This window comes from Pelophylax lessonae (genome assembly GCF_965119305.1).
Source record: "Pelophylax lessonae genome assembly, chromosome: 13".
Lineage (NCBI taxonomy): Eukaryota > Metazoa > Chordata > Amphibia > Anura > Ranidae > Pelophylax > Pelophylax lessonae.
This window is the reverse complement of record NC_138780.1, coordinates 20,313,824-20,339,134: the sequence shown is the minus strand read 5'-3', so window position 1 is coordinate 20,339,134 and position 25,311 is coordinate 20,313,824. Positions and strand designations below refer to the sequence as shown.

Sequence of the window (25,311 nt, the reverse complement as noted above, 5' to 3'; positions counted from 1 at the left end):
ACCTCACCTCACCCTGGCCTGCTGTAAGGGGGATCTATATGGGGGACCTCACCTCACCCTGGCCTTCTGTAAGGGGGATATATATGGGGGACCTCACCTCACCATGGCCTGCTGTAAGGGGGATATATATGGGGGACCTCACCTCACTTGGCCTGCTGTAAGGGGGGATCTATATGGGGGACCTCACCTCATCCTGGCCTGCTGTAAGGGGGATCTATATGGGGGACCTCACCTCACCTCACCCTGGCCTGCTGTAAGGGGGATCTATATGGGGACCTCACCTCACCCTGGCCGGCTGTAAGAGGGATCTATATGGGGGACCTCACCTCACCCTGGCCTTCTGTAAGGGGGATCTATATGGGGGACCTCATCTCATCCTGGCCTGCTTCAAGGGGATCTATATGGGGGACCTCACCTCACCCTGTCCTGCTGTAAGGGGGATCTATATGGGGGACCTCACCTCACCCTGGCCTGCTGTAAGGGGGATCTATATGGGGGAACCTCCCCTCACTCTGGCCTGCTTCAAGGGAGATCTATATGGGGGACCTCACCTCACCCTGGCCTGCTGTAAGGGGGATCTATATGGGGGACCTCACCTCATCCTGGCCTGCTGTAAGGGGGATCTATATGTGGGACCTCACCTCACCTCACCCTGGCCTGCTTTAAAGGAGGATCTATGGGGGACCTGCCCTGACCTGCTCTAAGGGGGATCTATGGGGACCCTGCTCTAAGGGGGATCTAAGGGGGATCTATGGGGACCCTGCTCTAAAGGGGATCTAGATCCCCCTTTAGAGCAGGATCCCCATAGATCCCCCTTTAGATCAGGGTCCCCAGATCCCCTTTAGAGCACGCCAGGATCCCCATAGATCCCCTTTAGAGCAGGCCAGGGTCCCCATAGATCTCCTTTAGAGCAGGGTCCCCATAGATTCCCCATTTAGAAAAGTGTCCCCATAGATTATATTTTAGTTTACTTTTATTATTATATTTTAGTTTACATTTATTTATAAAAGTGTGTGTGTATGTATATATATATATATATATATATACACACATATATACACGCACATGTGTTTGAGCTTTGGTTTGAGGTGCACACCCTAATGCCATAGGCTGCGCACGCCAGTGGGGTTAGTTGGTGCATTTACCTGTTTTCCAGAGCCTAAACGACCACAAAATTTGGGCGCCTGCTTGAGCACCCAGACAGTTACACATCCAAGTCTGAACTTAGAAGTTCCATCGCAGGCTGAGCAGAAAAGAAATAAATTACTGCACGCTTGTCCATAGGAAACATCTGCTTTTTTATGTCCCCCCCCTTCCCTCCTTTCCCCAAAAAAACAATATATCTTGTTCCACCTGCACAAGGGACTGGGAAGTTAGGCTCGCCTGCCACAGTGTTGTATTGACCCCGCGCTAATATAAACCATTTGTTGCCATCATTTTCTGGGCCTTCAAAGAACACATTTGGTGAGAGGATGGAGAACCGTATGTAGAACACGAAGACGTGGGGCACCCCTTCTCTTCCACCTGCTGCATGAGAGACCGTCCGCAGCTGGGAAGGGGCCGGACTTGGACTTGCAAGCCCTTTGCTGTCGAGCTAATTGCTCTCTGAAGGGTTGGGAGCTATTTCCTTCCAGATCAACATGTGTCCAGATGTCACGGGAGGTGGGGGGAGACGATACAGATGTACAGCATTACCATGAAAGCACAGCACTCCCGAGCTCGGTTTAGAGTATGGACGCTAAAGCTGGATACACACTATACAATCTTCTTTGGATTTTTTTCCTTTAGATTTACCAAAACCATATAATATGAGGTCAGACCTGAACACTTTCAATTTGTATGCAGTCAGGCCGGCCCCTGCACTACATAGTTGAAGGTAAATCTAAAGGAAATCTACCACCAAAAGTTGTATAGTGTGTATCCAGCCTTAAAGAACTGGCTTATATACTCTGATTGAGCTGTAAAAATTAAAGGGGAGCTCTTCATGAGTTTTTCTGAAGCATGACTCGTAGCCAGGACCTCACCTAGATCTTGCCAATGTAATTCTGGTGCCACACAAGTATCTTGGTTTATTTAGTGTTGGGATTTCGGTTGGGCTTGGCGTTGGGGTCAAGAGAAGCCTTTTCCTTTTAGCAACTGCTAAAATTGCAAGTTGCCTATCTGCTGATGGATAACGTATGTTGGGCCAACGACCCAGAACAAGCATGTAGGACAGGGAAAACAGAATGAGGTCAGGAGATCAGCATGAGAGCCATAGAGCAATGGTGGCCTCTATACTTCCAAAGTACAGGGTTCCTTTTTTTGGGTGGTAGTGGGTGGTTAAGTGGTGGGTGATGGTTCCTTTAGGTGGGGTTAATTTGATGGGCTAAGTTTTTGGATAAAGGGCAAGTGTCAAGGGTTAATTTTGGGTGGTAGTGGGTGGTTAAGTGGTGGGTGATGGTTCCTGTAGTTGGGGTTAACTTGATGGGCTAAGTTTTAGGATAAAGGGCAATTGTCAAGGGTAAATTTTGGGTGGTAGTGGGTGGTTGAGTGGTGGGTGATGGTTCCTTTAGGTGGGGTTAACTTGATGGGCTAAGTTTTAGGATAAAGGGCAAGTGTCAAGGGTTAATTTTGGGTGGTAGTGGGTGGTTATAAGTGGTGGGTGATGGTTCCTTTAGGTGGGGTTAATTTGATGGGCTAAGTTTTAGGATAAAGGGCAATTGTCAAGGGTAAATTTTGGGTGGTAGTGGGTGGTTGAGTCATGGGTGATGGTTCCTCTAGGTGGGGTTAAGTTGATGGGCTAAGTTTTAGGATAAAGGGCAAGTGTCAATGGTTCATTTTGGGTGGTAGTGGGTGGTTGAGTGGTGGGTGATGGTTCCTTTAGGTGGGGTTACGTGGATGGGCTAAGTTTTAGGATCAAGGGCAATTGTCAAGGGTTAATTTTGGGTGGTAATGGGTGGTTGAGAGGTGGGTGATGGTTCCTTTAGGTGGGGTTAAGTTGATGGGCTAAGTTTTAGGATAAAGGGCAAGTGTCAAGGGTTCATTTTGGGTGGTAGTGGGTGGTTGAGTGGTGGGTGATGGTTCCTTTAGGTGGGGTTAACTTGATGGGCTAAGTTTTTGGATAAAGGGCAATTGTCAAGGGTTCATTTTGGGTGGTAGTGGGTGGTTGAGTGGTGGGTGATTGTTCCTTAAGGTGGGGTTAAGTTGATGGACTAAGTTTTAGGATAAAGGGCAAGTGTCAAGGGTTCATTTTGGGTGGTAGTGGGTGGTTAAGTGGTGGGTGATGGTTCCTTTAGGTGGGGTTACGTGATGGGCTAAGTTTTAGGATCAAGGGCAAGTGTCAAGGGTTACTTTGATGTTAAAGCGTAACTTTTAGTTCAGATAGCTGAAGTTTTACGGATTAATGGTTCCTTATTTCTGGGTTGGGTTAAGTTTAAGAGCTGGAGGAAGGCTGAAATTAACTCTAGGCGGGCGAGGGTAGGATTGAAGCTCAACTCCAGCCAGAACTTTTCTTTTTAGTTTTCGAGTGAACATAGGGCTAGAACCTCTCCTATTATTTCATAGGAATGTCCCATTGGAGAGATTTCCCTTCTCTTGCAGTCAGGACAGTCCGGTGACATCATTGCTTTTTGATACCAAAGTCAAATTTTATAGCCATGAAGTCATTACTCCCTAAAGATATTTTACAGGACTAGCTTAATTACCGTACTCATCCAATAAATGCTGTATATTAAAGAGGTGAGCAATTTAGGTTCTAGGTTAGCTGTGACATCGCTAACCTGTATATACAGTGGGTACGGAAAGTATTCAGACCCCCTTAAAATTTTCACTCTTTGTTATATTGCAGCCATTTGCTAAAATCATTTAAGTTCATTCTTCTTCCTCATGAATGTACACATAGCTCCCCATACTGACAGAAAAACACAGAATTGTTGACATTGTTGCAGATTTATTAAAAAAGAAAAACTGAAATATCACATGGTCCTAAGTATTCAGACCCTTTGCTCAGTATTTAGTAGAAGCCCCCTTTTGATCTAATACAGCCAGGAGTCTTTTTGGGAAAGATGCAACAAGTCTTTCACACCTGGATTTGGGGATCCTCTGCCATTCCTCCTTGCAGATCCTCTCCAGTTCTGTCAGGTTGGATGGTAAACGTTGGTGGACAGCCATTTTTAGGTCTCTCCAGAGATGCTCAATTGGGTTTAAGTCAGGGCTCTGGCTGGGCCATTCAAGAACAGTCACGGAGTTGTTGTGAAGCCACTCCTTCGTTATTTTAGCTGTGTGCTTAGGGTCATTGTCTTGTTGGAAGGTAAACCTTCGGCCCAGTCTGAGGTCCAGAGCACTCTGGAGAAGGTTTTTGTCCAGGATATCCCTGTACTTGGCCTCATTCATCTTTCCCTCGATTGCAACCAGTCGTCCTGTCCCTGCAGCTGAAAAACACCCCCACAGCATGATGCTGCCACCACCATGCTTCACTGTTGGGACTGTATTGGACAGGTGATGAGCAGTGCCTGGTTTTCTCCACACATACCGCTTAGAATTAAGGCCAAAAAGTTCTATTTTGGTCTCATCAGACCAGAGAATCCTATTTCTCACCATCTTGGAGTCCTTCAGGTGTTTTTTAGCAAACTCCATGTGGGCTTTCATGTGTCTTACACTGAGGAGAGGCTTCCGTCGGGCCACTCTGCCATAAAGCCCCGACTGGTGGAGGGCTGCAGTGATGGTTGACTTTCTACAACTTTCTCCCATCTCCTGACTGCATCTCTGGAGCTCAGCCACAGTGATCTTTGGGTTCTTCTTTACCTCTCTCACCAAGGCTCTTCTCCCCCGATAGCTCAGTTTGGCCGGACGGCCAGCTCTAGGAAGGGTTCTGGTCATCCCAAACGTCTTCTATTTGAGAATTATGGAGGCCACTATGCTCTTAGGAACCTTAAGTGCAGCAGAAATCTTTTTGTAACCTTGGCCAGATCTGTGCCTTGCCACAATTCTGTCTCTGAGCTCTTCAGGCAGTTCCTTTGACCTCATGATTCTCATTTGCTCTGACATGCATTGTGATCTGGAAGGTCTTATATAGACAGGTGTGTGGCTTTCCTAATCAAGTCCAATCAGTATAATCAAACACAGCTGGACTCAAATGAAGGTGTAGAACCATCTCAAGGATGATCAGAAGAAATGGAAAGCATGGAGTTAAATATATGAGTGTCACAGCAAAGGGTCTGAATACTTAGGACCATGTGATATTTCAGTTTTTCTTTTTTAATAAATCTGCAACAATGTCAACAATTCTGTGTTTTTCTGTCAGTATGGGGAGCTATGTGTACATTCATGAGGAAGAAGAATGAACTTAAATGATTTTAGCAAATGGCTGCAATATAACAAAGAGTGAAAAATTTAAGGGGGTCTGAATACTTTCCGTACCCACTGTATCTTATATTCTCTAGGTGTGACATTACTACCCTCTACATATCTTATATTCTCTAGCTATGACATCACTCCCCTCTATATATCTTATATTCTCTAGGTGTGACATCACTACCCTCTATATATCTTATATTCTCTAGGTATGACATCACTACCCTCTATATATCTTATAATCTCTAGGTGTGACATCACTACCCCCTATATATCTTATATTCTCTAGGTGTGACATCACTACCCTCTATTGATCTTATATTCTCTAGGTGTGACATCACTACCCTCTATATATCTTATATTCTCTAGGTGTGACATCACTACCCTCTATATATCTTATATTCTCTAGGTATGACATCACTACCCTCTATCTTATATTCTCTAGGTGTGACATCACTACCCTCTATATATCCTATATTCTCTAGGTATGACATCACTACCCTCTATATATCTTATATTCTCTAGGTGTGAAATCACTACCCTCTATATATCTTATATTCTCTCAGTGTGACATCACTACCTTCTATGTATCTTATATTCTCTAGGTGTGACATCACTACCCTCTATATATCTTATATTCTCTAGGTATGACATCACTACCCTCTATATATCTTATATTCTCTAGGTATGACATCACTACCCTCTATATATCTTATATTCTCTCAGTGTGACATCACTACCTTCTATGTATATTATATTCTCTAGGTGTGACATCACTACCCTCTATATAGCTTATATTCTCTAGCTATGACATCACTACCCTCTATATATCTTATATTCTCTAGGTGTGACATCACTACCTTCTATATATCTTAAATTCTCTAGGTATGACATCACTACCCTCTATATATCTTATATTCTCTAGGTATGACATCACTACCCTCTATATATCTTATATTCTCTAGGTGTGACATCACTACCCTCTATATATCTTATATTCCCTAGGTGTGACATCACTACCCTCTATATATCTTATATTCCCTAGGTGTGACATCACTACCCTCTATATATCTTATATTCTCTAGGTATGACATCACTACCCTCTATATATCTTATATTCTCTAGGTGTGACATCACTACCCTCTATATATCTTATATTCCCTAGGTATGACATCACTACCCTCTATATATCTTATATTCTCTAAGTGTGACATCACTACCCTCTACATATCTTATATTCTCTCGGTGTGACATCATTCACTACCCTCTATTATTCTTATATTCTCTAGGTCTGACATCACTACCCTCTATTAATCTTATATCCTCTAGGTATGACATCACTACCCTCTATTAATCTTATATCTTCTAGGTGTTACATTACTACCCTCTATATATCTTATATTCTCTAGGTGTGACATCACTACCCTCTATTAATCTTATATCCTCTAGGTGTGACATCACTACCCTCTATTAATCTTATATTATCTAGGTGTGACATCACTACCCTCTATATATCTTATATTATCTAGGTGTGACATCACTAGTCTAATTATTTTATATTCTCTAGGTGTGATATCACCACCCTCTATATATTGTATATATATATATATATATATACACAGTATATATATATTTTATATATATATATATATTCTCTAAACGTGCATCATTACCCCCTATATATTTATTATTCTTCACTACTCTCCACTTTAGTTTTGTTTTTCTCTCTAGATGTGACTCTCTAGGTGTGACATCACTATTCTAATTACTATATATTGTCTAGATATGACATCACTACTCTCCATATATTTTATTTTTCTCTAGATGTGACATCAACTACCCTCTTTGTTTTTATATTCTCTAAGTGTGATATCACCACCTTCTATATAGTTTATGTTCTCTAGATGTGACACCACTTCTCTATTTAATATTTTCTAGATGTGACATCACTAATCCCTCCATATATTAGATATTCTCCAAATGTGACCTCACCACACTTTATATACCCTATATATTGTCAAAAGTATTGGGACACCTGCCTTTACACACACATGAACTTTAATGGCATCCCAGTCTTAGTCCGTAGGGTTCAATATTGAGTTGGCCCCCCCTTTGCAGCTATAACAGCTTCAACTCTTCTGGGAAGGCTGTCCACAGGGTTTAGGAGTGTGTCTATGGGAATGTTTGACCATTCTTCCAGAAGTGCATTTTTGAGGTCAGGCACTGATGTTAGACGAGAAGGCCTGGCTCGCAGTCTCCGCTGTAATTCATCCCAAAGGTGTTCTATCGGGCTGAGGTCAGGACTCTGTGCAGGCCAGTCAAGTTCTTCCACCTCAAACTCACTCATCCATGTCTTTATGGACCTTGCTTTCCAGAGCGGAGAAGAATGTGAAAAGGACGAGAACACCACAGAGAAATCCACCAAAAATCTACCAAATCTTTATTGCACATGACAGGAGGTCGGAAGAGAAAGCCCATATCAGATCTGACCAATGACCTGTAATTTTGGAGTCTGTTGTCTAATGTTTTTCTTTATTACAGCTGACATCCAAGCCCTGATGAAGGGAAACACTGAACCCCTGAAACGTGTTGGGTTTCCCCTTTCACCTCCTGTCATGTGCAATACATTTTTACTGGACTCACATAAAAACTGTGGTGCTCTCATTTTTTTTACTTGTATTTTCATCGGGATTCACCGGGATCACCAGTAATCTCTATCACTATATGTCACACTGTACAGGAATAACCTCACTGTTCTCTGCTTATTTTTGATAAATTGTTTTTACCCAGGGCCGGCCCTACCATGGGTCCCACTGGGTCCTTTAGACCAAGGCGGAATTTTGAGAGGGGCGGCAAATTGATGCCTAAGATTTTTTTTCTGTGTGTTATCAGTTTGCGGCGCATTGCGGGAGGCATTTCCCCATCTCATACTGCCGCTCATAGTGCAAACTGATGAGTATGTATGAGGAGGTGGAAGTCAGACATCAGTGCACTCCATCTCATGCAGGGCAGGCTGGATCTTCTAGGGCAGTGATGGAGAACCTTGGCACCCCAGATGTTTTGGAACTACATTTCCCATGATGCTCATGCACTCTGCAGTGTAGCTAAGCATGATGGGAAATGTAGTTCCAAAACATCTGGGGTGCCAAAGTTTGCCATCACTGTTCTAGGGCAATGACTGCGGGAGACACAGGAGTGACAGGAGGACTGAGGGCAGATAGTGGCGGTGTTTGGTGGACCGGTCCGGTGGTGAGTTATGGAAGAAGATAACAGTATATATAATATTTTCTAAATTTTATATTTATATAAAATAATGGATGTGGGGGGCCTTTTGGTGGGCGTGATTTTTTTTTTTGAGGGGCTGGGGGGGGGGAGGGCAACATTTCATTCTTGGACCCAGGAAGCACAATGTCTTGGGCCAGCCCAGTTGTTACCTTAAAAAAACACCACTCCAGCTTCTAAATTCTGTCCCCCAAAGTCTGTTGGGAAATTGAAACTTCAGGGAGTATCGATCTCCTGGATACCACTGCAGAAGAGAGGGGGGACCTGGGGTTAGAGGGCTGACCAGTGAGAGCTGTGGAGGTCCCAGGAGTTCAACAATCCCAGAAGTGATCGTGTCCCTGAGGACGTTGGGGGATCATCTTTGTTAGCTAAAGCTGGTTCGCCAAAGTCCATTGGGATATTGATACTTTCAGAAGTGTCAACCTCCTGGGTACCCTATTGCTCTCACTGGCTACTCCCTCATCATTGCAGGAGAGAGTGGTGACATGGGTTTAGAGGGCAGAACTAGAGAGAGCTGTGGAGGACTCAGGAGGTCAACAATCCAGGAAGTGTCGGTTTCCTATTGGACTTTAGTGGATCAGTTCTGTCCAATGAACTGGTCTCCCGAAAATCAGTCAAGAAATTGACACCTCCAGGAGTGTTGATCTCCTGGGTACCCTACCGCTCTCACCAGCTCCTCCCTCATCATTGCAGGATTGGAGTGGTGACATTGGTCAGAGTGTCAAACCAGTAAATACTGCGGGGGACCAAGGCGATTCATACTCATGAAGTGTCGGTTTTCCATCAGACGATTAAACTGGTCAACTTGGCTTAACAAAATAAAGCTGCAGAGGACCCAGAAGACCAAGAGTCCTGGAAGTGGTGGTTTCCCAGTGGACTTCATGGGATTGGTTCTATTGGCTAAAACTGGTCTCTCAAAGTCCTTTGTCCTTACACTTTCGGACGTGTCAACCTCCTGGGTACCTGCTGCCCTCACTGACTTCTCTCCAATCATTGCAGGAGAGAGAGGTGACATGAGGTTAAAGGACGGATCCAGTGAGAGCTGCGGGGGGACCCAGGAAATAAACACTCCCAAAAGTGTTGGCTGTCCAACGGACTTCAGGGGAACAGTTCTAATGATCAAAGCAGCATTCATTGATGTGGGCATTGGGAAAGATGAGTATTTACTGCCTTCTCTTATGCCCAACAGCGGTTTAGAACAAAAGGGTCATTAGAAGTGTAGAATTCATAGGGAAAAGAGTGGTGCACTATTTTTACACACATGATTTATTGGTCACATGCCTTTATTCAGATTAGACACAGCCAACGCATTTCTAAGGGGTTCTAAAGGAGAGGAACATATGTCACCAGCATGCCATGGATCTGTAATCAATAGTCCAAATGTTTTATTGAAGCATCACAAACAGTATCAAGGGAACATTTCAAGGCCACACAGGACTTCTTCGTAGGCATGGGCTCACACATGCTTATCACATGCCTCCCAACATGGTCCTGCAAGGCCTTGAAATGTTGCATTAACACTGTTCAGGATGTGATTGCTTCAATAAAATATTTGGACTATTGATTACAGATCCATGGTGTGCTGGTGACATCTGTTCTTATCAATGTGCTGACTCTAGCTCAGTGATTTCCAAACTGAAGCCAGTGGTCTGGAAGAGGGCACATTGTTTGCCTTTATCCAGCCTTCGGGGCACTATTCCTCCCATTGACACCAATGATGAGGCACCTTTCTTCCATTGACGCCAAATATGGGGCATGATTCGTCACACTGACAGCATCGATAGGGCAGTATTCTTTCCACTAATATCATTTTCTACTCCCACTGGCCACAGTCCGGCCTCCCTAAAGTCTAAAAGGCAGTAAATTGGCACTTTGTTTAGAAATTTTGGAGCCCCCTGCTCTAGCTGACCTGCTGGCAGTTGCTACAGCACCCTCTTACTCCAGGTCTTGTACAGGAACATGTGCTGTGGGAAGGTCCCCCTTCATTACTATCTACAGCATACAAGAAATTTGCCTTCAGTTAGAAGGGTAAGTTCACCTTTTCATAAAAAATGAAAAGGTGAACTAACTCCAAATATCCTGCACATGGTGGTCGTGATTCCCCGTGCTGCAGGTGTGGTGCCAGCTGCAGGTCTCCTAACTTCCCACATTGTCTCCCCAATCCCCCATAGAGCTCCCCAATCTCCCATAGTGACTTGCAGTTCCCTTCAACCTCCTACATGGTCCCGGGACCCCACAAGAGCCCTCAGTCCCCACAGTTCCCCTAGCCCCCTTCAGTGCCCCTTAGCTTGCCACAGAGCCTCCAGCCACCCATAGTGCTCCAAAACTCAGCCCTCAGCTCCCACAGCTCAACCAGACCCTTTCAGAGCCCTTTAGCTTGTCACAGAGCTTCCAGCCACCCATAGTGCTTCCAAACCCAGCCCTCACCGTTCTCCCAGGCCCATTTAGTGCCCCTTCGCTTGCCACAGAGCCCCCAGCCACCCATAGGGTTTCAAATCTCAGCCCTCAGCTCCCACAGACCCTTTAGCTTGTCACAGAGCTTCCAGCCACATTGTCTCCCCAATCTCCCATAGAGCTTCCCAATCTCCCATATTGACTTCAACCTCCTACATGGTCCCAGAACCCCACAAGAGCCCTCAGTCCCCACAGTTCCCCTAGCCCCCTTCAGTGCTCCTTAGCTTGCCACAGAGCCTCCAGCCACCCATAGTGCTCCAAAACTCAGCCCTCAGCTCCCACAGTTCAACCAGACCCTTTCAGTGCCCCTGAGCTTGTCACAGAGCTTCCAGCCACATTGTCTCCCCAATCTCCCATAGAGCTCCCCAATCTCCCATATTGACTTCAACCTCCTACATGGTCCCAGAACCCCACAAGAGCCCTCAGTCCCCACAGTTCCCCTAGCCCCCTTCAGTGCTCCTTAGATTGCCACAGAGCCTCCAGCCACCCATAGTGCTCCAAAACTCAACCCTCAGCTCCCACAGTTCAACAGACCCTTTCAGTGCCGCTTAGCTTGTCACAGAGCTTCCAGCCACCCATAGTGCTTCCAAACCCAGCCCTCACAGTTCTCCCAGGCCCATTTAGTGCCCCTTAGCTTGCCACAGAGCCTCCAGTCACCCATAGTGCTCCAAAACTCAGCCCTCAGCTCCCACAGTTCAACCAGACCCTTTCAGTGCCCCTTAGCTTGTCACAGAGCTTCCATCCATCCATCCATAGTGCTTCCAAACCCAGCCCTCACAGTTCTCCCAGGCCCATTTAGTGCCCCTTAGCTTGCCACAGAGCCTCCAGCCAACAAAGTGCTACCAAACTCAAACAATGTCCAACAGTGCATACCTCGGTCCAGCCAGTCTCCCACGTTGCCTCTGCAAAGCAACCAGCATTCTGTGAAGGCCCCCATCCCCTACCATTGACCCCAGCTCCCTCCAGAAACCTCATCATGTCTGGAGCAGAGTCCCCTAGCACCCTCCAGAACCCCAATTTCACCACAGTGACATCCAGCTACATCCAGAGCTTTTCAGCTTTTATATTTTTTTTTCCCCATATATTGTTTTTTTGTTAATGTTGGGGCATGGAAGGTCTTGGAAGAATTTACTGGGCCCTGGTCTAAAGGTTGAAGACCACAGACATAAACAGAATAACACATACTCACACCAATAAAAACAAGACAATATAAACTTTACATTGCTTCAAAGTGCAGACTTACTACTCAACGCAGCGTTCCGCCACCATGCATTTAATCAGCACGGCATATCCCCTCGGGGGCCCCGGAGGTTAAGAGGACGCAGATTTTGTGTTCTGTCGTTCACCTGTAATTTATTTTGGAGAAAGTCGGCGTTCCAAGCCGAGCGAGCCAGGTTTTTTTTCCATCCTGTCCTGCTCCGTAAGAGTGATAATCCCAGGCTCTTGGCCGCAGCTGTCTTTCTGTATCCAAAAGGATTTCGTCCTCTTCTGTAGCTGTCAGTTACATGACTCCTCGAACCGCTCTGCCCTTCATAGTGAATGGATAAGGACAGCGGGGTCTGGTGCGAAGTTGTAGCATCACAAGAGTCTAAAAGCCCCCTCCCCTCTGATACATTTAGCAGAATTCATTTTTGGAAGACTATGGCGGTCACAAACCGTTCTGATAGATACGTTCGAAAAATTTTAATCTGCAGTTGAAGTCCTCCCAGATAACAAATATTGGTCTACAACGGGAAAGGTGTCACTTTGTCCTCAACTCACTCTTACCGGCCTTGCGTAGGTGATGGATTTCAAGCCACGAAATGCAACACCGTAACAGCTAGCTCTGCTACGTTTTATAAATCCTCTCTTTGCCCCGTGTGACTTTATGAGGCAATATTCACGATGTGCATCCTCCAAAGAAAACAAAAAGCTAATCATCAACTTGTTCCCGGTAGGGTCAGCATAGGCCTTGATCTTTGGCAGTTGTCATTTATGCCAACTCTAAGGGGAGGAATTTTATTGTCACTTCTGATACTAATCAAATCACGTTTGATATAATTTGAAGCTGAACTCCAATCAAACAGTTAACCATTTGCCAACCGCTCACTCGAGCTCTACTGCGGCAAAGTGGTTAATTCCCATCCAGGGACGTAGACATACGTCGCTGGACTCCTCCCCTTGTGGGCGGTGCACGCGCGCCGCCGGAGGCTCGCTCCCGCTGTATTGAGTCACAGCGGGAGTCGGGCCAGGGGAGGAACGGCGGTGATCACCGCCGCTCTTCCCCGATCGTCGGGGAATCAAGTTTGGAGATCCGCCCGCTTGTGTAAACAAAGCGGGCGGATCTCCTAAGTGACAGACAGTGACAGATTACAGGGTTCAGCATAGCTGAACCTGCGATCTGTCCTTGAGTCACTCAGTCACCTCCCCCCACACACGTCAGTAAGCACCAGGCATACATTAACCCCTCCCTCTCCAATAAAATTAACCCCTTCCCTGCCAGTGTCATTTTTACAGTAACCGTGCATATTTATAGCACTGATTACTGTAGTAATGTCACTGGTACCCCCAAAAGTGTCAAAAATGTCAGTCAAGGGTCCGATCTGTCCGCCGCAATGTCGCAGTCCCGCAAAAAAAACGCAGATCGTCGCCATTACTCGTTAAAAAGAAAAAACACCAAAAATGAAAGAAATCTTTCCCTTAGTTAGTAAACGCAATAACTTTTGCGCAAACCAATCAAAATACGCTTATTGTGATTTTTTTTTACCAAACATAGGTAGCAGAAAACAAATTGGCCAAAAATGTAAAAAAATTTAGATTTTTACCTTTTTTTGGGGGGGAATTTCATATAAAAAAATGTGAAAATATTGTTATTTTTTCAAAATTTACGCTCTTTTTTTGTTTATAGCACAAGGTGATCAAATACCACCAAAAGAAAGCTCTGTTTGTGGGAAAAAAAGGATGTAAATTTTGTTTGGGTACGGCATCGCACGTCCGCGCAATTGTCAGTTAAATTCGCACAGTGCAGAATCGCAAAAAGTGGCCTGGACGTAAGACAGCAAAATCCTCCGGTGGTAAAGTGGTTAAATAATACACAAAAAATACATTTAGGAGCTATTTAGCCTGAAAAAAGGTTCATGCAGTCCTTAGATTTACACAACCCTACCAGACAGTACAGTATTTCTGGTGACCTCATATTTCTCTGCTGCAGATAAACCATACAGAAGGGTCACCGCCCCCAACCTGTGATGAGACAGTAGCATTGCCACCTTTGTTCTGGTAAAATAAGGGACATGGGCAGGGGAGGGGCTAACCGTGCTGAATGGTGGGTGTTGCCAAATTGCCAGTAGGAGGACATAAATGGGAATGATAAAATAAAACCTGGAGCCTACTCTGCTCTGCTTTAAGAGTGGGTAAGACTGCACGGGTCTTGAGTATGTAATGCAGAACGTTCAAGGGCCAGAATTGCATAGAGTAAAGAGTGCACAGGTCAGGAGTGTGTAATGCAGAGGATGCATGGGTCAGGAGTGCATGAAGTAAGGAGTGCATGGGTCAGGAGTGTGTAATGCAGAGAGCACAAGGGTGAGGAGTGTGTAATACAGAGAGTGCATGAGTCAGGAGTGTGAAATGCAGAGAGTGCATGGATCAGGAGTGTGAAATGCAGAGAGTGCATGGTTCAGGAGTGTGAAATGCAGAGAGTGCATGGGTCAGGAGTGTGAAATGCAGAGAGTGCATGAGTCAGGAGTGTGAAATACAGAGAGTGCATGAGTCAGGAGTGTGAAATACAGAGAGTGCATGGGTCAGGAGTGTGAAATACAGAGAGTGCATGGGTCAGGAGTGTGTAATGCAGAGGGTGCATGGGTTAGGAGTGCATAAAGTAAAGAGTGCACAGGTCAGGAGTGTGTAATGCAGAGAGCACAAGGGTCAGGAGTGAATGAAGTAAAGAGTGCATGGGTCAGGAGTGTGTAATACAGAGTGCATGGGTCAGGAGTGTGTATTGCAGAGGGTGCATGGGTCAGGAGTGCATAAAGTAAATAGTGCATACGTCAGGAGTGTCTAATGCAGAGAGCGCATGGGTCAGGAGTGCATGGGTCAGGAGTGTGCAATGCAGAGAGTGCATGGGTCAGGAGTGTGTATTGCAGAGAGTGCATTGGTCAAGAGTGCATAAAGTGAAGAGTGCATGGTTCAGGAGTGTATATTATAGAGAGTGCATGGGTCAGGAGTGCATAAAGTAAAGAGTGCATGGGTTAGGTGTGTGTAATATAGAGAGCGCGTGGGTCAGGAGTGCATAAAGTAAAGAGTGCATGGGTTAGGTGTGTGTAATATAGAGGGTGCCTGGGTCAGGAGTGTGTAATATAGAGGGTGCCTGGGTCAGGAGTGCATAAAGTAAAGAGTGCACGGGTCAGTAGTGTGTAGTGTACAGAGCGCACGGGTCAGAACTGCATAGAGTATTGAGTGCATGGGTCAGAAGTGTGTATTGCAGAGGGTGCATTGGTCAGGAGTGCATAAAGTAAAGAGTGCATGGGTCAGGAGTGTGGAATGCAGAGTGCAAGGGTAAGGGGTTCTTAAAGAGAGCTTGCTCACAGAGCTCACATATACACCCCCTTTTTCCCCTTATTTACTTTTTTTTATTACCTGTTCCTAAATTATGAATAAGTTGTTCAACTGCTAGGCAGCATGGGCCTTCATCCTAACAAACAAGGACGAATGGCATCCCTTTGCTAAATAAGGGACAAACTCAATAAATCTGGGAAGCACCCATTAACTTTCTGGAACACTCCTGTACTATACAGGATGGGTGGCAAGTCCTATTGGACACTGAAGGAGCAGCAGCACACTGTCGTCTCTCTGCAGGACATCTAATTGACCCAAGTGTTTACCCAGGCATGGCTTGTGAGTGTTTTTGAAAGCTTGCATCTTAAAATATATTCAGGTAGCCACATGACTACCCAAGGCTAACACAGTTCAATACTTTACTGCTTGAAGATTTTCAAGTAGGAAGTTTGCATGGTCTCGAATCACGAGACTATGCAAAATAGGAGAGTGCCAAAATTCTGCGGTGAATCCAGAAGAACTTCAGAACAGAAAAAAACAAAACAGAGGAACCAACACATTTCAGGGGCTTAGGACTCCCCTTCATCAGGGCTAGAGATCAAGACATTGTAAATAAGAGGAGTATCTGAAAGAACAATTAGGTGTCCTCTCCTAATTGTTAGATAAATACACTATATATCAAACACGATATATATACAGTAAATATATATATTTATATAAAAGACGGATATGATATAATATTATATATATAACACACTAATAAAATCAGAGGCATCATTATCTTTGCAATGGATTATAAACGAAATAGGAAATATGTACAAAACCACAAACCACTATGATCCCCTGGGTAGGACCCTCGTAAAAAAAAAAAAAAAAAAGCGGCTGCCCTATTGCCCATATTTATTTTGGTAATCCAACTAGCACAAAGCTAAATTTATCCCCCCCTTCCCCCCTTACATAGCAAATTCAAATGTGCACCTGCCATGCGGTAGTTGAAATAGCTTATATAGGATGGCAGTCAGGGCCCCCCACATGCTCTCTGGATCTACTGCAGTGGAGCATGTAAGGCTTGGTGGATAATCAGCTCCACTGAAACCCGGTATGCCTTCCACAATGAGGGATCTCCGAGGTCGTCTGTGTTATTTTTAGCACGGAAAACATTTTAAGAGCCTATTTATGCATTCCCTAAAACAGGATCGTTTAAATATATTCTTTTTAAAAGCAAAATGTTTTTGGCAAGGAACCAGGACATACAAGGCCTAAAGATTGAGTGCCTGAGAAAAGGACTGTCTGTTTTGCACGTGGCAATTAGAATGATCGGTTCTGCATAATTCTAACTGGTCCAGGAATATTCGGCTAAGGGTAATGCAAGCAGTAGTTTATTTACAGTCATAAGGTTGTCATCCTTAAACTTCTAACAGCAGGTGTAGCCAGGTCCACCTACCCTTGCCCCCTACCCTTGGTGATGTCCTTTGTCTAGCACAGTGGAATAGCATACAATGGTCAAAGGAGGAACCTACAAAGCAGCCCTATACCTATAACACCAGGTGTAGTCAAGGTCCACTTCCCCTGACCACCTTCCCTTGGTGATGTCCTTTGTCTAGCACAGTGGAACAGCAAACAATGGTCGAAGGAGGAACCTACAAAGCAGCCCTACACCTATAACACCAGGTGTAGTCAAGGTCCCCTGACCACCTTCCCTTGGGGATGTCCTCGAATTGGCACAGTGGAACAACATACAGCGACCAAGGAAGGGCCCAACAAAGCAGCCCTAAATGTCTAACAGCAGGTGTAGCCAGGTTCATCTCTCCTCGCCTCCTTCCCGTGGTGACGTCCTCCATCTGGCATAGTGGAACAGCATGTGGTGGCCATGGGAGGACCCTACAAAGCAGCTCTAAACCTCAAACGACAGATCTATCCAGGTCCACCTCCCCTTTGTGTCTGCCCATAAAGATGTCCTTGGTCTAGCCAAGGGAACAGCATACAATGGACACAGAAGTAGCCTAAAACCTCTACCAGAAGGTGTGGCCAAGTCAACCGCCCCTTGATTTTGTCCTTGGTCTAGGCAAGGGAACAGCATACAATGGACATGGGAGGACCCTACACAGTAGTCCTAAACCTCTAACAGCAGGTCTAGCCAAGTCCACCTCTTCTTGCCTCCTTCCCTTGGTGATGTCCTTAGTCTGACAGAGTGGAACAATGTACAGTGTCCACGGTGAACCCTACATAGTAGCCCTAAACCTTTAACAGCAGGTGTAGCCAGGGCCACCCCCTCTTGCCTCCTTTCCTTGGTGGTGTCCTTACTCTGGCACAAGGGTGCAGGGTACTATGGCCACAAGAAGATGCTACATAGTAGCTCTAAACCTCTATCAGCAGTTGTAGCCAGGATCACCTCCCCTTGCTGATGTCTTGGGTCTGGCACAGTGAAACAACATACAGTGGCCCTGGGAGGACCCTACAAAGCAGCTGTAAACCTCTAACAGCAGGTCTATTCATGTCCACCTCCCCTTTGCATCTACCCTTGATGATGTCTGTGGTCTAGCCAATGGAACAGCATACAATGGACACAGAAGGACCCTACACAGTAGCTTTAAACCATAGCCAAGTCTAGCCATGTCCTCCTCTTCTTGCATACTTCCCTTGTTGAAGTCTTCAGTCTCGTACAGTTGAACAGCATATTGTGGACACAGGAGGGCTCTATATAGTAACCCTGAACCTCTAAAGCAGGTGTAGCCAGGCCCACCTCCCTTGCTTCCTTCCCTTGTTGATGTCCTTGGTCTATAACAGTGGAACAGCATATGGTGGACACAGGAGGATCATATATAGTAGCCCTAAGCCTCTAACTGCAGGTGTAGCCAGGTCCACTTCCCCCTTCTCTTAGTGATGCCCTTCGTCTAGCACAATAGACGAAGGGCATCACTAGATTACAGGGCATCATTAGAGTACAGTGGACACAAGAGGACCCTACAAAGCTTGTCCCTGGCAAAAAGGAAAAAAGGTTAGCCTGGCAAAATTGTGAAAATTTTGTAGGTCTGTACGCAGATCTGTACTCATTATTGCATCCTAAAATCAATGTCTGTTAAAAAATCCCGTCAATAGGGGAAACCCCAGGGGTTCCCTGAGGTAGTCTACTTGTCTAGTTAAAGTCCAGTAAGTCTTTACTGGTTGTAGCCAGAAGCCAGAAAAAAAAGCCAGCATGTTTCCAGGGATCTGAACTCTGACCGATGACCCGTACCATTGTAACAGAAATCCCTATATTTTTCAGCAAATTGTCTAGTAATCTGCCTAATCACAACCATAATGCAAGTCTTGATGAAGGGGGATTTCTGACCCTGAAACATGTTGGCTTTTTCCTGCTGGCTTCTTGTCCCATGCAATAGGAATTACTTGACCGTCACCAGATGAGTCCAAAATTGACTGCCAATAGAAAGCTAAATTTTGGAGGACTTTTGAACACCATTCATGAAGCCATCAAGACTCTAACTAGATGATTGGCACAGTCAGCCTTATTAACCTTATTTAGGGTTGGGCTGTGGGGCTGAACTGTGTAAATCTCAGGACTGGATGGACTGAAATACAAGTCCTCTGGCAGGCACAACAGCTCCCAATGATGTATTTCAGAATCCAAGTCCTGATGAAGGGAGATTTCTGACCCCGGAATATGTTGGCTATTTCTTCTGTTTTTTTTTTTGTTATGCATAATATATACATGAATAACCTTCTTCAGGATTGTGTAAATCTCAGAACTGGATGGAGACAATGACAAGCCCTTCACCAGGTAAAACAACTCCCATCAATACATTTCAGATTCCAAGCCTTAATGGAGGGGGATTTCTGACCCCGAAACACTTTGGTTATTCTGAGTTTTTTGTTACATGCAATCAAGCCTTTGGCAGATTAAATATAGGTTTTTCAGATTCTATGTCTGGATGAAGGGGGATTTCTCACCCCGAAACACTGGCTATTCTGAATTTTTTGTTACATGCAATCAAGCCTTTGGCAGAGAAAATATAGGTTTTTCCAGATTCCATGTCTGGATGAAGGGGGATTTCTGACCCAGAAACATGTTGGTAATTCTTCTGGTTTTTTAGTTTGTGCCATTAAGACTTACTGGACCTTAATCAGACAAATGGCGCTCTCATCCTTATTACCTTCTTCAGCGTTGGGCTGTGGGGCTGAACTGTGTAAATATCAGATCTGGATGGACAGAAATACAAGTCCTTTGGCAGGTAAAGCAGCTCTACTATGCAGTATGTATTTCAGAATCCAAGTCCTGATAAAGGGGCATTTCTGACCCTGAAATGTGTTGGTATTTCTTCTGATTTTTTAGCTTGTGCCATAAAGACTTACTGGACCTTAACCAGACAAATGGCACTCCCATCCTTATTACCTTCTTCAGGGTTGTGCTGTGGGGCTGAACTGTGTAAATATCAGAAATGGATGGACAGAAATACAAGTCCTTTGGCAGGTAAAGCAGCTCTATTATACAGTATGTATTTCAGAATCCAAGTCCTGATAAAGGGGGATTTCTGACCCTGAAATATGTTGGATTTTTTTTTTTAGCTGGTGCAATAAATATTTACTGGACTTTGACCAGATGATTGGCCTCCTCATCCATATTAACCCTCTTTGGAGCTGTTCTGTATACATTTCTGAACTGAATGGACAGAAATACAAGTTTTTGGCAGGTATAGCAAATCTCTTATGTGCGTTTAAGAATCCACGCCCTGATGAAGGGTGATTTCTGTCCCTGAAACGCATTGGCTATTTAGATGTTTTTTGTCCGGTGCCATAAAGACTTACTGGACTTTGACCAGATGAATGGCAATGCCATCTGTGTTCTGCATAAATCTCAGAACCAGATGAACAGAAATACAAACCTTTGGCAGGTAAAATTTATGTATTTCAGAATCCATGCCCTGATGAAGGGGGATTTCTGACCCTGAAACGCGTTGGTATTTCTTCTGATATTTTTAGCCCTTGCATAAAGACTTCCTGGGCTTTGACCAAATGAGCGGCACTCTCATCTGTGTTCTTCTGCATAAATCTCAGAACCGGATGAACAGAAATACAAACCTTTGGCAGGTAAAATTTATGTATTTCAGAATCCAAGCCCTGAGAAAGGTGGATTCCTGATCCCGAAACGCATTGGTATTTCTTCTGATATTTTTTAGCTCTTGCCAAAAAGACTTACTGGACCCTAAGCAAACAATTGCCGCCCTCATCCTTATTACCTTCTTCATGGTTGTGCTGTGGGGCTGAACTGTGTATGTCTCAGGACTGGATGGACAGAAATACAAGTCTTTGGCAGGTAAAATATATGTGTTTCAGAATCCAAGTCCTGATGAGGGGGGATTTCTGACCCCGAAACACGTTGGTATTCAGATTTTCTTAGCTTATGGCATATAAAGACTAACTGGACCTTAACCAGACAAGTGCCGCCCTCATCCTTATTACCTTCTTCAAGGTTGTGCTGTAGGGCTGAGCTATGTAGATCTCAGGACTGGTAATCCAAGTCCTGATAAGGGGAGATTTCTGATCCCGAAACCCGTTGGTATTCTGATTTTTTAGCTCATGCAGTATAAGGACTTACTGGAGCTTAACCAGACAAGCGCCACCCTCATCCTTATTACTTTCTTCAGGGTTGTGCTGTAGGGCTGAGCTGTGTAGATCTCAGGACTGGTAATCCAAGTCCTGATAAGGGGAGATTTCTGATCCCGAAACCCGTTGGTATTCTGATTTTTTAGCTCATGCCGTATAAAGACTAACTGGAGCTTAACCAGACAAACGCCGCCCTCCTCCCTATTACCTTCTTTATGGTTGTGCTGTAGGGCTGAGCTGTTTTGATCTTAGGACTGGATGGACAGATATACTTTGTAGATCTCAGGACTGGATGGACAAATACAAGTCTTTGGCAGGCAAAATATATGTGAATCCAAGTCCTGATAAGGGGATATTTCTGACCCTGAAATACACTAATATTCAGATTTCTTGGCTCATGCCATATAAAGATTTACTGGATCTTAACCAGAAAGCGCCACCCCCTCCTTATTACCTTCTTCAGGGTTGTGCTCTAGGGCTGAGCTGTGTAGATCTCAGGACTGGTTGGACACATACAAGTCTTTGGCAGGTAAAATGTATGTGTTTCAGAATCCAAGTCCTGATAAAGGGGCATTTCTGACCCCGAAACACGTTGGTATTCAGATATTTTAGCTCATGCCGTATAAAGACTAACTGGAGCTTAACCAGACAAACGCCGCCCTCCTCCCTATTACCTTCTTTAGGGTTGTGCTGTAGGGCTGAGCTGTGTAAATCTCAGGACTGGATGGACAGATATACTTTGTAGATCCCAGGACTGGATGGACAGAAATACAAGTCTTTGGCAGGAAAAATATATGTGTTTCAGAATCCAAGCCCTGATAAGGGGGGATTTCTGACCCCGAAACACAATGTTATTCAGATTTTTCAGCTTATGCCATATAAAGATTTACTGGGACCTTAACCAGACAAGCGCCACCCTCATCCTTATTACCTTCTTCAGGGTTGTGCTGTGGGCATGAGCTGTGTAGATCTCAGGACTGGATGGACAGATATACTTTGTAGATCTCAGGACTGGATGGACAAATACCAGTCTTTGGCAGGCAAAATATATGTGAATGCAAGTCCTGATAAGGGGGGATTTCTGACCCCGAAATACGTTAGTATTCAGATTTTTTGACTCATGCCATATAAAGTCTTACTGGACCTTAACCAGACAAGCACCAAAGCCATCCTTATTACCTTCTTCAGGGTTGTGCTGTAGGGCTGAGCTGTGTAGATCTGAGGACTGGATGGACAAGAATACAAGTCTTTGGCAGGTGAAATGTATGTGAATCCAAGTCCTGATAAGGGGGATATCTGACCCCGAAACACGTTGATATTCAGATTTTTAAGCTCATCCCATATAAAGACTTACTGGAGCTTAACCAGACAAGCACCACCCTCATCCTTATTACTTTCTTCAGGGTTGTGCTGTGGGGCTGAGCTGTGTAGATCTCAGAACTGGATGGACAAAGGTTCAAGCCACTTGTCACCAGCTGTAAACGTTGGGCAGCTCTCAGATCCTCCGATCGTTTCATGTAACGGAAAAGTCGACACGACATCATCACCTCCAATCCTTCAGAGGCACGCCATGATGATGGATTCTTACTACACAGCCCATAAAAACAGGTCAGCCTTCGTCTTCCCATTCACCCCTCCGGTTATTTATTTTATTTTATTGCGGCACGCTCTTCCAGGTCGCGATCGTAAATACGGAACGGTCGTCCCCTCACGTGTTGCCTGTTAATGGCTCGCACATGTAAATCGCATGGAGCGAGGCGTCCGGGGAGCGCCGGCCTGGGACGGGTGATTGATTTGATTTTTAGTGATCTTTGCAGAGACACGCGGAGGAGACGCGCGGGCCAAGAGCGCTCTCCCATGGGGGGTAACTCCAACCAGGTGCCTGCCGAGGACGGGACGGGACGGGGGGGGCGGCCATGTTGGATTTGTCAAGGGAGCCTCTGGGGAGAAGGCTAGTAATGCATTACTAATGCGTTCAGATTGGGCCTGCAAACAGATGGTGAACAGGTTGTGGGAGCCAAGCAGGACGAGCCGCGCTGGAGATATGTTGAAGTGTTCCTTATCTGTGTGATCCGGAGATGATTGGACTTTCCAGAACCCGGCACTCGAAATGCCGCACATGCAACTGCAGTGTATTTCCTATCAACTGCCGGGCTGCAGCAGCTGGAGGATGTAGCGGAGCAAGCAGTGAAATTGGTTATGTTATTCTTTCCAGGGCCGAGACAAGGTGGGCAGGAGGGGCGGCTCTTTAATCCTTTGCTGAATCTCTGCTGCTGATCTCCTGCAATCCCTTTTCAGACACTTCCTGTCTGCCTGCACTCCCGTCATGGCTGCACGGTATTCCTCAGGGTGGGTTTCCTGATGGTGACAACAGTGGGCCATGCCTGTGTCATGTGTGTTGTGGTTCCAATCAGAAGCCCATGTGTATTCGGAAGTGCCATCCTGGCGGGGGGTCACCAGAAATTATGACCTCAAATAGCCATTTTCAATATTTTTAAATCTGCTCCCAATTTTTTTTTTTTTTACCTTTAAATTGAATCTTTAATTTTTTTAAATTATTTTTAAATTACATTTTTACATCTTTATATTATTTTTTTTTTTAAGTTTAATTTTTCATTTTTTTAATTATTTTTTAATTACAATTTTACATTTTTTAACTTTTTTTACATTTTTAATTTCATTTTTTTATTTTTAAGTTTCATTTTACATTTTTTAAATTCCTTTTTTTTACATTTTTAATTTAATTTTTGTAATTTTTAAGTAAAATTTTTCATTTTTTAAATTATTTTTAAAATAACGTTTTTACATTTTTAAAATTTTTTTAATTTAGTTTTTTTCTTAAAATATTTAGGTTTAATTTTTCATTTTTTTTCATTTTTAAATTACATTTTTAATATTTTTTAAATGTTCTTTATTTTTTTAAGTTTTCATTTTTCCATTTTTTTTTATTTTTTGGACATTTTGAATTTTTTAAATGTAAAAATGTAATTAAAAAACTATTTAAAAAAAAGTGAAAAATGAAAACAAATAAAAATTAAATTAAAAATGTTAAAAGTGTATTTTTTGGACATTTTGAATTTTTTAAATGTAAAAATGTAATTAAAAAACTATTTAAAAAAAAGTGAAAAATGAAAAACTTAAAAATGAAATGAAAAATGTTAAAAATGTTAAAATGTAATTTAAAAATTATTTAAAAAATATGAAAACTTAAAAAAAATGAATTGAAAAAAATGTTAAAAATTTAAAAATGTATTAAAAAAATTATTTAAAAAAATTAAAAATTAAAACTTAAAAATGAAAACAAAATGAAATAAAAAATATTAAAAATGTAAAAATGTAATTAAAAAAATATTTTAAAAAGTGAAAAATTAAAACAAAATGAAATAAAAAAATATTAAAAATTTAAAAATGTAATTAAAAAATTATTTAAAAAAATTAAAAATTAAAACTTAAAAATGAAAACAAAATGAAATAAAAAATATTAAAAATGTAAAAATGTAATTAAAAAAAATATTTTAAAAAAGTGAAAAATTAAAAATTAAAACAAAATTAAATAAAAAAAATATTAAAAATTTAAAAATGTAATTAAAAAATTATTTAAAAAAATTAAACCCCTTAAAAAAAATGAAATGAAAAATGTTAAAAATTTAAAAATGTAATAGAAAAAAATAAAAAAATTAAAGATTAAATTTAAAGATAAAAAATGAAGGAAATTAATAGTGTAAAAAATGTTAAAAATGTGAAAATTTTATTAAAATGCATTTATTTTCTTGGGGAATTAAATATACTTTAAGGGCCTTGGTGTCCCAGTGAGTTGTGTTAGCACGCAATGTTTAGTGCGTTAACAAGCGTCGCATTAAGGCGGCCCGTTCAAATGAGAGGGATGTCAACGCATCACAACTTTTAAAAAAAAAAAAAACAGGCATAAACAATTTTTTGCCCATGCATCGCACCACAACGCACACAAGTGTGTCACGGCACATTGTGGAGCGCTGTAGCACATATACGTTGGAGCTGCCTTAGTGCACTGGGGCGCCAAACAAAACACAGCGCTAATGCAAAAATTGCGCATTGATTGCGTTACCGGCCATATTATTTATAGCGCCAAAG

General features: G+C 43.4%; 1 protein-coding gene across 2 annotated transcripts in view; it reads right to left on the bottom strand.

Moving 5' to 3' along the window:
- HJV (hemojuvelin BMP co-receptor) overlaps positions 1-25,311 on the bottom strand; it is a 58,429-nt gene that overhangs the window by 18,370 nt on the left and 14,748 nt on the right. Inside the window, exon 1 of one of the 2 annotated variants that reach the window (XM_082275608.1) lies at positions 12,414-12,741. The exons of the other annotated variant lie outside the window; for it this stretch is intronic. The gene's annotated coding sequence lies outside the window, so the exon portion shown is untranslated. Of the gene's footprint in view, positions 1-12,413; positions 12,742-25,311 lie in introns of those variants that run through there. 2 annotated transcript variants of the gene reach the window in all.